The sequence below is a fragment of the Cavia porcellus genome, unplaced genomic scaffold (assembly GCF_034190915.1).
Source record: "Cavia porcellus strain 051 isolate PalLab524CR breed Dunkin Hartley unplaced genomic scaffold, mCavPor4.1 scaffold_7, whole genome shotgun sequence".
Taxonomy (NCBI): Eukaryota; Metazoa; Chordata; class Mammalia; order Rodentia; family Caviidae; genus Cavia; species Cavia porcellus.
Window position 1 is genome coordinate 47,823,592 of NW_026947490.1, and position 9,301 is coordinate 47,832,892.

Genomic DNA, 9,301 nt, shown 5'->3' on the forward strand with positions numbered 1-9,301 from the left:
ATAGCAGGTTCTGAAATACTTTTGCAGCTTTCCCATCTCTGACATTTCCTAGAGAAGCCTAGGTTTCTTTGCCACTCAGCAATGAATTTTGCTTAACATAGGACATAGTTTCAAGTCTACAAAAACTGCTTCACCTACTCTCCCTAATCTTTTCGGAATTCAGAGAGCACTGCTAACAGCTTCTTTTGAGCATATTTTGTGACTTGGGGGAAAGCAATCTATCTAGGAACCCACAACATAAGCCTACTCTCTAAATTCTTCTCCCTCATAAGAGATTCCAAGGATATCCAAGATGGACGTTTACAAAGCAGTTAGCTCAGAAACTGATGAAGTCTTCCTTCAATCAAACTACAAATAAGAAGTCACTATGTCTCTGAAATAATGTCTTCTCTCCCTGTTGGTAATGCCACATGCTTGATGTTTACAGTTATTGGTCTTAATTCTAATAATAGTATTTCAGAGGGCGTTGGGCATGTACTCTAACCTTTAAGTGTTGCTTCCCAGCAGCCAAGCTAAGGAATTTCTTTTAACAACACACAAGCCTGTATGTCTCAATTTAAATTATTTTAAATTATTTCTACCTTCCATTGTTTCCAACAATGTTTACCTTTATCACCAGAATCCAATTCCCATTACCAGTTTTTGCTATTCACATTTCAAATTTTTCTTAAATTACTGGAAAAAAAATACTACAGAGATAAAAAGATAATGCTCTCGAAGATAGATACTGATTATAATTAAAAAAACAACAACAACAGAGGTTTAAAATGTGGAGATGTATTGGGTATGGTGGCACACACGTGTAATCCCAGTACTTGACAGGCAGAGATGGGAGAACTGCTGTGAGTCTGCGGCCAGCCTGGGCCTACTCGAGCAAGTTCAAAGGCTGCATTACACAGTGAGACCCTGCCTGCCCCCTAAAAGAAAAGTGTGGAGAAGTGCACTTTAGGTCAGAGGGCAGTCAAATGTTGGGTCCTAAGTAAGTTCAACAAAACATACCTAATGATTATAAAAGCACACCAGAGGAATAGTCTCTTGGCTACCACTAGACGCTTAAGCTACCCTTCCATTTAGCCAAGAAAAACTAAAACATTAACACATGCAGCAAGCATGGACACTTTGCATTAGAACTTGGCCAGAACACCCTAAACACTATCACTGGAGTATAAGAACAAACAATTTATCTTTTCAGATCAAATACTGAAAAATTTTACAAGTCAATCCATTAGGCACACTTTTTATTAAAAGATAGGTCTTTGCTGAATCGATTACTTTCCAATGTCCAAACTCAGGGCACGCTCAATTCATTAATTTAGGTATATTATAACACATTTCTGGGCTAAGGCAGTATTTCAGAAACTTGGCTTCTGGCATAAAAACTATATAGCTTGTAGGGGTAGAGATAAAAAAAAACCTATGATAAAGGAGTGAGTGATTCATAAAATTATCACTCAGTAATTTTGTAGTGTTGGAAATGGAATGTAGGTCCTCACGTATGCTAAGCAGGCACTCTAGCAGGGATTTATAATATCATTAGCTCATCATACAATACTTTATGAAAAGCTTTCATGGATTTTCTTCTCCAGCGGAATGAATGGATCAGTGAAAAAGCAGCAATGAAGTTTATTGAGTACACTTATGAAAATTAAAGATGTAATTTTCATTATTATTACAAAGCTAACTAACACCTCACTGGCTAGTGACTTTTTTGTTTTTGAGCCAGAGTTTTGCTATGCAAATCAGGCTAAATTTGAACTTATTTTGTAGCTCAGGGTAGTCTCAAACTCACAACAATTCTTTTGCCTCAGTCTCCCAAATGCTGGAATTATAAGTGTGCCACACACCTGGAATGCCAGCACTCACTTCTAGAGCACGAGGCAGGAAGATCATTTTGGGTTAAGAGGCCAGTCTGAGCTCCACAGTGAAATCCTGTCTCAAATAACCAAAAAAAAAAAAAAAAAAAAAAAAAAAAAAAACCCCACACAAAAAAGTAGTTCCCCCTCTTATCCAAGGAGGTGTATTTCAAGATCCCTAGTGGATACTAGAAACTGAAAATAATATCAAACTTTATGTTTTTTTTCTGTTTATGTGTATGATGAAATTTAGTTTATAAATAGAAATTACTGGCAAATAATGAAATAGAATAGTTATATCAATATGCTATAATAAATGTTACCTGAAAAGGATATCTATCTCAAAATAGCTTACTATTTTGTAGAATTCAGGCATATCCAAATTGTGGTCTTTGATTCTTTTGCTCTTTTTAACTATTACAATAAAAAATCTTAAAAACAAATTTTATTGCTTACATACTTAACTATATTATACACTTTATATGTGACCCAAGACATTTCTAATTTCTCTTCACTCAAAAAACAAATACAAGAACATACAGCTGGGAGTGGTGGCACGTAACTGTAATTTTAGCATTCTATGAGGCTGAGGGAGGAAAAGAGTTCAAGAACAGCTTGAGCAACTTCTAGATTTTAGCAACCTAGGCATAAAGGCTATTCTTTTAAATTAGAGATTTTTACTTTTCCATTTAAAGGAAGTACTTTATGCATTCTCCTTGGCACATCTGTATTACCAACACTGTTATTCTTGCACTTTGGGATCATTATTAGTAAAATAATGGTTACTTGAAAACAAGCACTTTGGGGGCTGGGGATTTAGCTCAGCGGCATAAAGCGCCTGCCTTGCAAGCAGGCAGTCGTGAGTTCGATCCCTGGTACTGATAAAAATGAAAAAAGACAAAACAAAAAAACAAAAAAACAAGCACTTTGGTGGAATATCTGTTAATCACAGCACCTGGGAGGCTGAGAGAAGAGGATCAGTTTAAAGCCAGCCCAGGCTACTGAGTGAGTTTAAGGACAGCTTGAAGTGCACTGCAAACCCTGTATCAAAAAAACAAAAACAACAAGAAAGAAAAAAGAAAACAAGTGCTTTGATATCACAATCATCTAACAAGGCTACTGAGTGACCAATGGGAGGGTAGTACACATAGTGTAGATACGTTCATACAGACATGATTCGTGGAGGAGGGGTCAGGGTGAGATCTCACACAGAACAGCATATAATTTAAAATTTAGCATTTATTTTTGAAATTTTTCGTTTAGTAATTCTGCACTGTGGTTGATTATGGAAACCAAAACTGATAAAGGGAGACCACTGTATACTCACATGGTCATTACCTCCATGCCTGTCGCTGGTTTAATTAATTCAGAGGCTTGAGTTCCAAATGGGTGAGGTTATTTTATTTTTATTTTTAGTGCCAAAAGTTTATTTGAAAAGTGAGGGGTAAAGGAGTAAGGAAAAAATTGGCTCTGCAGAGCAAACTTGGGCTAAATAAAAGAGAAAAAATAAAAGTAAATTATCTTAATCTCTTTAAAATAAAAAAATAAAAAAAATAGTGCAAGCAGTGTCTGGAAGACACAGATTGGGCTACCTTGAAGGGTCACAATAGTGGGCCCCTCATGGAATCTGTTTCCTGATATGTCATCCACATCTCCTGAAAACCTGGAGAAGTTCTATGTACTTGGTCCTGGGAATTGTTTGGCATTGCCTTGGGATCTTGCAAGTGACAGATCAAATGGGTGAGGTTAAACAGCAGATTACCTTAGCTCACTGATAATGTACTTAAAAAAAACAAAAGCTAATTTAATCTTATAGCCTTAAAACTCCAGAAAAAAATAAACATGAATTTAAAAAACAACCCTAAGGGCTGGGGATATAGCTCAGTGGCATAAGTGCCTGCCTGGCAAGCACAAGGTCATGAGTTCAGTCTCCAGTACCAAAAACAAACAAATGAACAACCCAATTCTAACACCAATGTTATACAATAAAAAGTTCTGTTAGGGTATTTGCTCCTCTTTAACAATCCAGACACTTTTTAGACAAGTTTAAAGTTAACTTTTCTATGGTAAAAACAATCCAATAATAAATCTATATATGGAACACCATTCACTTCATGATTTAAAAAGCCTGTAAGTAAACCAGGTTAGTGGCCAATGGCTGTAATCCTGGCACTTGGAAGGGAGGTTGAGACAGAAGGATGGCCATGAGTTCAGGCCAGTCTCACTACATTAGCCAAATTCAAGGCCAGCCTACACTACAGAGTAAGACCCTACCTCCAAACAAACAAACAAAGCCTGCAAGGTGAGTGTGGTGATACACAACTGTAATTCCAGCATTCGGGAGGCTAAGGCAGGAGGATCACCATGAGTTAAAGGCCACCCTGGGCTACATAGTGAGTACAAGGCTAGCTTGAACTACAGTACACACTAAGACAATGTCTCAAGAGAAAAGAAAAAAGAAAAGCCTGTATCCATTTGATAGGATATGTGCATAACTGAGTATTTCAGTCTTCCACAACAGGCTACCTCTAAAGTCTATCTTCTACTAGCGTCTGTCTGCTTTTGAAATGCCTGGACTATTTTAAACTGGCAACAACAAAAAAGACTGCTTTCTTTTGGCTCTCTGAAGCCAAGCTTCTGCCTTAGACTGATTCTAGCCAACATTAAGGACCACTGAAACTGATTCTTACACATTTACTATACTACACATAAAACACCCAGACAGTTTGGTGATGAAACACCCAGACGACACAACATACCTAGTCTTCCACCTTGGTCATCCAAGGAAGTACTTCCTAATAAGATGAGACAATTCTTAGGTAACACCCAAAACCCAGAAATATAAAAACATGCTCAGGAAAAAGTTTACAGCTGTGATTATCATAGAGTAAGAATACTGATTCACTGTATATACAGATGTCACTTGAGGCATAAAATATGAAACCTTTCTGGAAGTATGAGGAGAGGGATTCTTATTCCCCTCCTAAGGCAATAAGGAACACTCAAACCTATTCATTTCTCAACACATTACCTTTTCTCCTTCCACCCTTCTGTCTACCCCTTATAGATCTCCAGATCCCATAAAAACACAAATGCGATCAGACATTTAGCTCAGCAGTAAAGCACCTGCCTGGAAAGTTCAAGATTATGAGCTTGAACCCCAGTAGCAAAAAAAAAAGAAACCCACAAAAAACCAAAACAAAGACAAAAACCAAAACATGGAACACAAATGCCCACTTCACCCCCACAGGTCTTTAACTTACAACACAGAAACTGGATGTGGTAATGAAAGTTTAACTGCCCTAAAGTATGGGCAAATGCCGTTCTTCACTGCAAAGTTATCAATACTTTTTAATTTTCATTTGCTCTCGGCTCTTCCAAAGGGATGTGGAAGAAAAGCCAACTACGGATTTAAAATTCTTTACCTTTACTATTCAAATGTGGAAATGAAAAAACTGTTCTTTTCCTAAATTCCTAGAATTCTTAACCTTCATTTTTTACTTCAGAAAGAAGTGAGACTTTTAAATGATCTAGTTATTCGATAATCTGTCTATGAGGATCACCATACAGCTCAGTGTCTTAGAGAAAATGTATTTCCTCACAGCAAAAATGAAAGGCATGAGTAGCTGCAGTACAAGTGATCACTGCAGCACAAGGAGAAGGAATTACAACACTGTTAATTCTGATCAAGGATGCTAACAGATGACAGGAAAGGAAGTAAGGAACAGAAGAACATAACTGATGTTTAAGAGAAGAGTGCATTTAGAAATACATGTATACTCAGTGGCACAAGCATTGAGGTCCTGAGTTCGATTCTCAATGCAAAAAACAAAATCTCTATAGAAATATATGTACACCAACATCTAATATACCTTCTGCTCTCTGTCGTGTACCCCTACCAAGACTGTCCTAAATCATATTCAGAAGACAACCACAGGCAGCCAGTTTTAGGGCCACATTTAACCTGAACAAATAAAAAAGAATTTGAAGCCAACAGGTGTGGTAGCACACACCTGGAATCCCAACACTTAAGTGGCTGAGGCACAAGATCACAGTGAGTTCAAGGCCAGCCTGAACTGTACAGCAAGACCCTCTCTCAAAAAACAAACAAACAAAATAAATGAACATGAAGGGCTGGGGATGGAGTCCCAAACTGCAAGCTGGAGGACCAGGTGTGTACACCTGTAATCCGTTACACTCTGTGAGATTGAGGCAGGTGGATCACAAATTCAAACCTAGCCTTTAGGGCAATCTAATGAGACATCATCTCAAAACTAAAATAGAAAAAAGGGCTAGTAATCTAGCTCAGTGCGAAGGCCCAAGCGTCAATCCCTAGTATCTGGGAGAGGGAAGGAAAAAAAATGTTGGGCATGGTGGCATATATCTGTCATTCCAGCATTCTGAGGCAATAGGATGTAAAGCTCAAATCCACCCTAGGTGATTTAGCAAGACTGACTGAAAATGAAAACTGAAAATAGAATAGCAACATAACTGTGTGTAAAGGGTTCAAACCCCAGTACCCAGGAGGGGAAAAAAGAATCTGAAAAATTAACCGGTAAAACAAAATGTAAAGAAATAATGCACAACTCATTCAATGAGTATAGAGAAAACTAATTTTGGAGTATCATCCATGAGGCATAATCTAAGAACTTTATATGGCTTCCCTCATACAATACCAGCAATGACTGTGGAAGGTAACAGCATTATCTCACAATTTTTTTTGGTAGTGGGAATCCAATTCAGGACCTTGCACTTGCCAGGTGGGCGGGCACTGTGCTGGGGGGCTATATCCTTGGCCTATCTCACTTTTAAAAATGTGGAAATTAAGCCAGGTGTGGTGGCACAAGCCTATAATCCCAGCACTCAAGAAGCTGAGGCAGGAGGAGCACTGGAGACCAGCCTGGGCTACAAACTGGAGCTCAAGGCCAGCCCAAACTATACTGGGAGACCCTGTTTCAAAAAGACCACTAAAAAAGAAAAAAAAAAAAAAAAAAGGAAATTAAGAGTCAGCAAAGTTTAACTTGTTTAAGGTCACATGGCTAATAAATCTTACTACAGTATTTAAGCCCCAGTCATACACACCATAATTAAAAATTTCATTCCAGCCCATAATGAACACTTTCTAACCTAGCTACCAGGCAGAATAAAATTTACTAGAGTCCCACTCAATCTTTTCTTACTACAGATCATGAAGAGTATATACTAAGAAGTGGCCAGGCCTATTTTCTAGAACTTCTCAGCTCTTCTATCACAACTCATGATCCTCAACTGCACCACTATTCTCTGCCACCAGACACCTAACAGCCTTAAAAAAACTACACTTATAAATAAGTTCTTACTCCCTTTTTGGCACTGGTCCTGCTGACTGTACATGATGGTTTTTTGCTAACCAAGAATTCTTTAGACCACTTATGAAAGCGCAACTACTACTTAATTTGTCACCCAAATTTCCGCAGTATGTTTTATAAAGTTGCAACTTTGAGATGGACTGGACTCGGACACCAAACGAATGCAGCATCACTCATCAAAGCTCAGCTTTCAGTCACAAGCGGCTAAATATTCACGCAGTGCTAAGGATGACAACACAAACGCCGGGAGAGGGGCAAAGACAGGATCTGATAAAAGATACCACAGAATTCAGGCAAGCCAATTCTCAGCGTTTAACAATGTAAGAAACATGACCCATATAAAGGCAAAACATGGCAAATAAAAAAGGAAACAAGTTGAGGGACACACACTTCTAGGCAAAACTCAATATACATAGCTGTAGCTTAGGACCGAAAAGTAAAAACACAGCCAATTAAACCTGTACAAACAATTTAACCAACGCTGGAACACAGCCAGGAACAATACCCAAACTCTTGAGGAAACTCTGGTAGGAATTTTAAGACTTAGTGATCAGCACTTGAGCATCGCGGCAGGGTCTGTCTTTAACTCCCACTCACCTTTCCTCCTTTAATCACTGAAGTAGGACCAGGCTGAGTTCCTGAGAAAATAGGTCTGGAGAGTCACTGAAGGACTGAGAAAAGTTAAAAGTTTACAAGGCAAAGGTGTCTCTTCTTCGGAACATAACAAAAGATTTCATGAATACAGTTTACTTTTTTTTTTTTTTTTTAGAAATCCTCAGGGCTATTTAAAACCAGAGGTACTTATCTGACTGCTGGAAGAGAATCCACACACATAGTAAAATGAACCAAATGAGGATTAGAAGCCAAACAAGTTATCTCTCTGCTCCGCTAAAACTAAACGTCACTGAAAAGGAAAACTTGAACCTTTACAACACTGAACCCTAACCAAACCACCTCTCAACAAGAAGCCGCGGAGCAGGGGGAGGGGAGATCCCGGAGAGAACGTGATAGCGCCAGCGCCGGTTTGTTTACAGAGACTCTAGCGACAATCATGAGTCAGAAATTCAAGCCACCGATGCTTTCCAACTAACAGGGACCAAACGGGACCGTTCTAAGGCGTCCTTAAGCGGCCGGAGGCGAACTCTTTAGAGCATTCTATAGTACAGGACCAGCCGCCGCCGACCCCCTCCCGGATCCTTGCATCTCGCTACCCTGAGGTGCAGGGCCAGGAGCCGGGTTGGGGGATGGGACGCCGCACGGGGACAGGGACTCCGGGACAGCCGCGTCCCGGAGAAAAGGGGAGCAGCAGAGGCACACAAATGGGTCACCCAACTAAGCCAGACGTCCTCGCGAATTATGGGGCTGGCCCTGAGGGGCAATGCAGGGCTGACTGCAGAAAGCAGAACAACCCTCCCAGCAGTGCCTCGGTGCAGGGAAGGAAAAAATCCGGGCCCTAGGAGCCTGGGGAAGTGGGTCAGGCTCATCCTGAGCGGAACCGGCCCAGGAGAGGGGGGCAGGCCGAGCCGGAACAAGACACGGACCGGTTAGGTCAAGGGGGTGTCCGGCTGGGGCAGTTACAAGCACGGGAGCCGGCGAGACTCAGCAGCCTGCTTCCCGCCTTGGGTCATTCTTCTGCCAGCGGCTGCTCCAACTGCTCCAGGCCCAGCCGCCCCATCCACTGCCACCGCCAACGCCGCCGCCATCTTACACTGGCCAGCGGCCGCCACCACCTCCGCCTCTGCTTTCTGCGCCTGCGCCTGCGCCACCACGCTTTCCGGCCCCAGTTTGCGACGATCTGCGGAGAGCACTGGGGGGACAGCTGCCGCGCGAGCCTTCAGTTCCAACCCTCCCCAGAGGAGGGTAGGGGGCGGAGCTCAGGAAGAGGAAAAACGGCCAGGGGCGCGTGCGCACGACTGCGGAAGCAAAATTGTTTTTGCAGTGTTTCGGGAGGGCTGGCTTCTCTCCTCATGCTCAAAATAAGTGCGACTTAGGGGCTTCCCAGAGTTGTGAAGTTCCCAGCATAATTTCTAAGGTGCTAGCAGACAAATTCCCCAGTCACCTCCAGTCTTACGGTTTTCGAACATAGGGAACGAACAGTCC

The 9,301-nt window shown here is 41.1% G+C and overlaps 1 protein-coding gene across 5 annotated transcripts in view; it reads right to left on the reverse strand.

Annotated features, from left to right (window-relative positions):
- The window catches only part of Dcaf8 (DDB1 and CUL4 associated factor 8), a 46,915-nt gene extending 37,861 nt beyond the window's left edge, over positions 1 to 9,054 (reverse strand). The window contains exons 1-2 of one of the 5 annotated variants that reach the window (XM_063253508.1): positions 8,910 to 8,928; positions 7,799 to 7,872 (exon numbers count right to left, since the gene is read on the reverse strand). The gene's annotated coding sequence lies outside the window, so the exon portion shown is untranslated. Of the gene's footprint in view, positions 1 to 7,798; positions 7,873 to 8,742 lie in introns of all 5 variants that reach the window. The other 4 variants (XM_013149197.3, XM_005002266.4, XM_003466566.5 and 1 more) reach the window with 4 other exon arrangements.
- Positions 9,055 to 9,301: the final 247 nt, after the last annotated feature.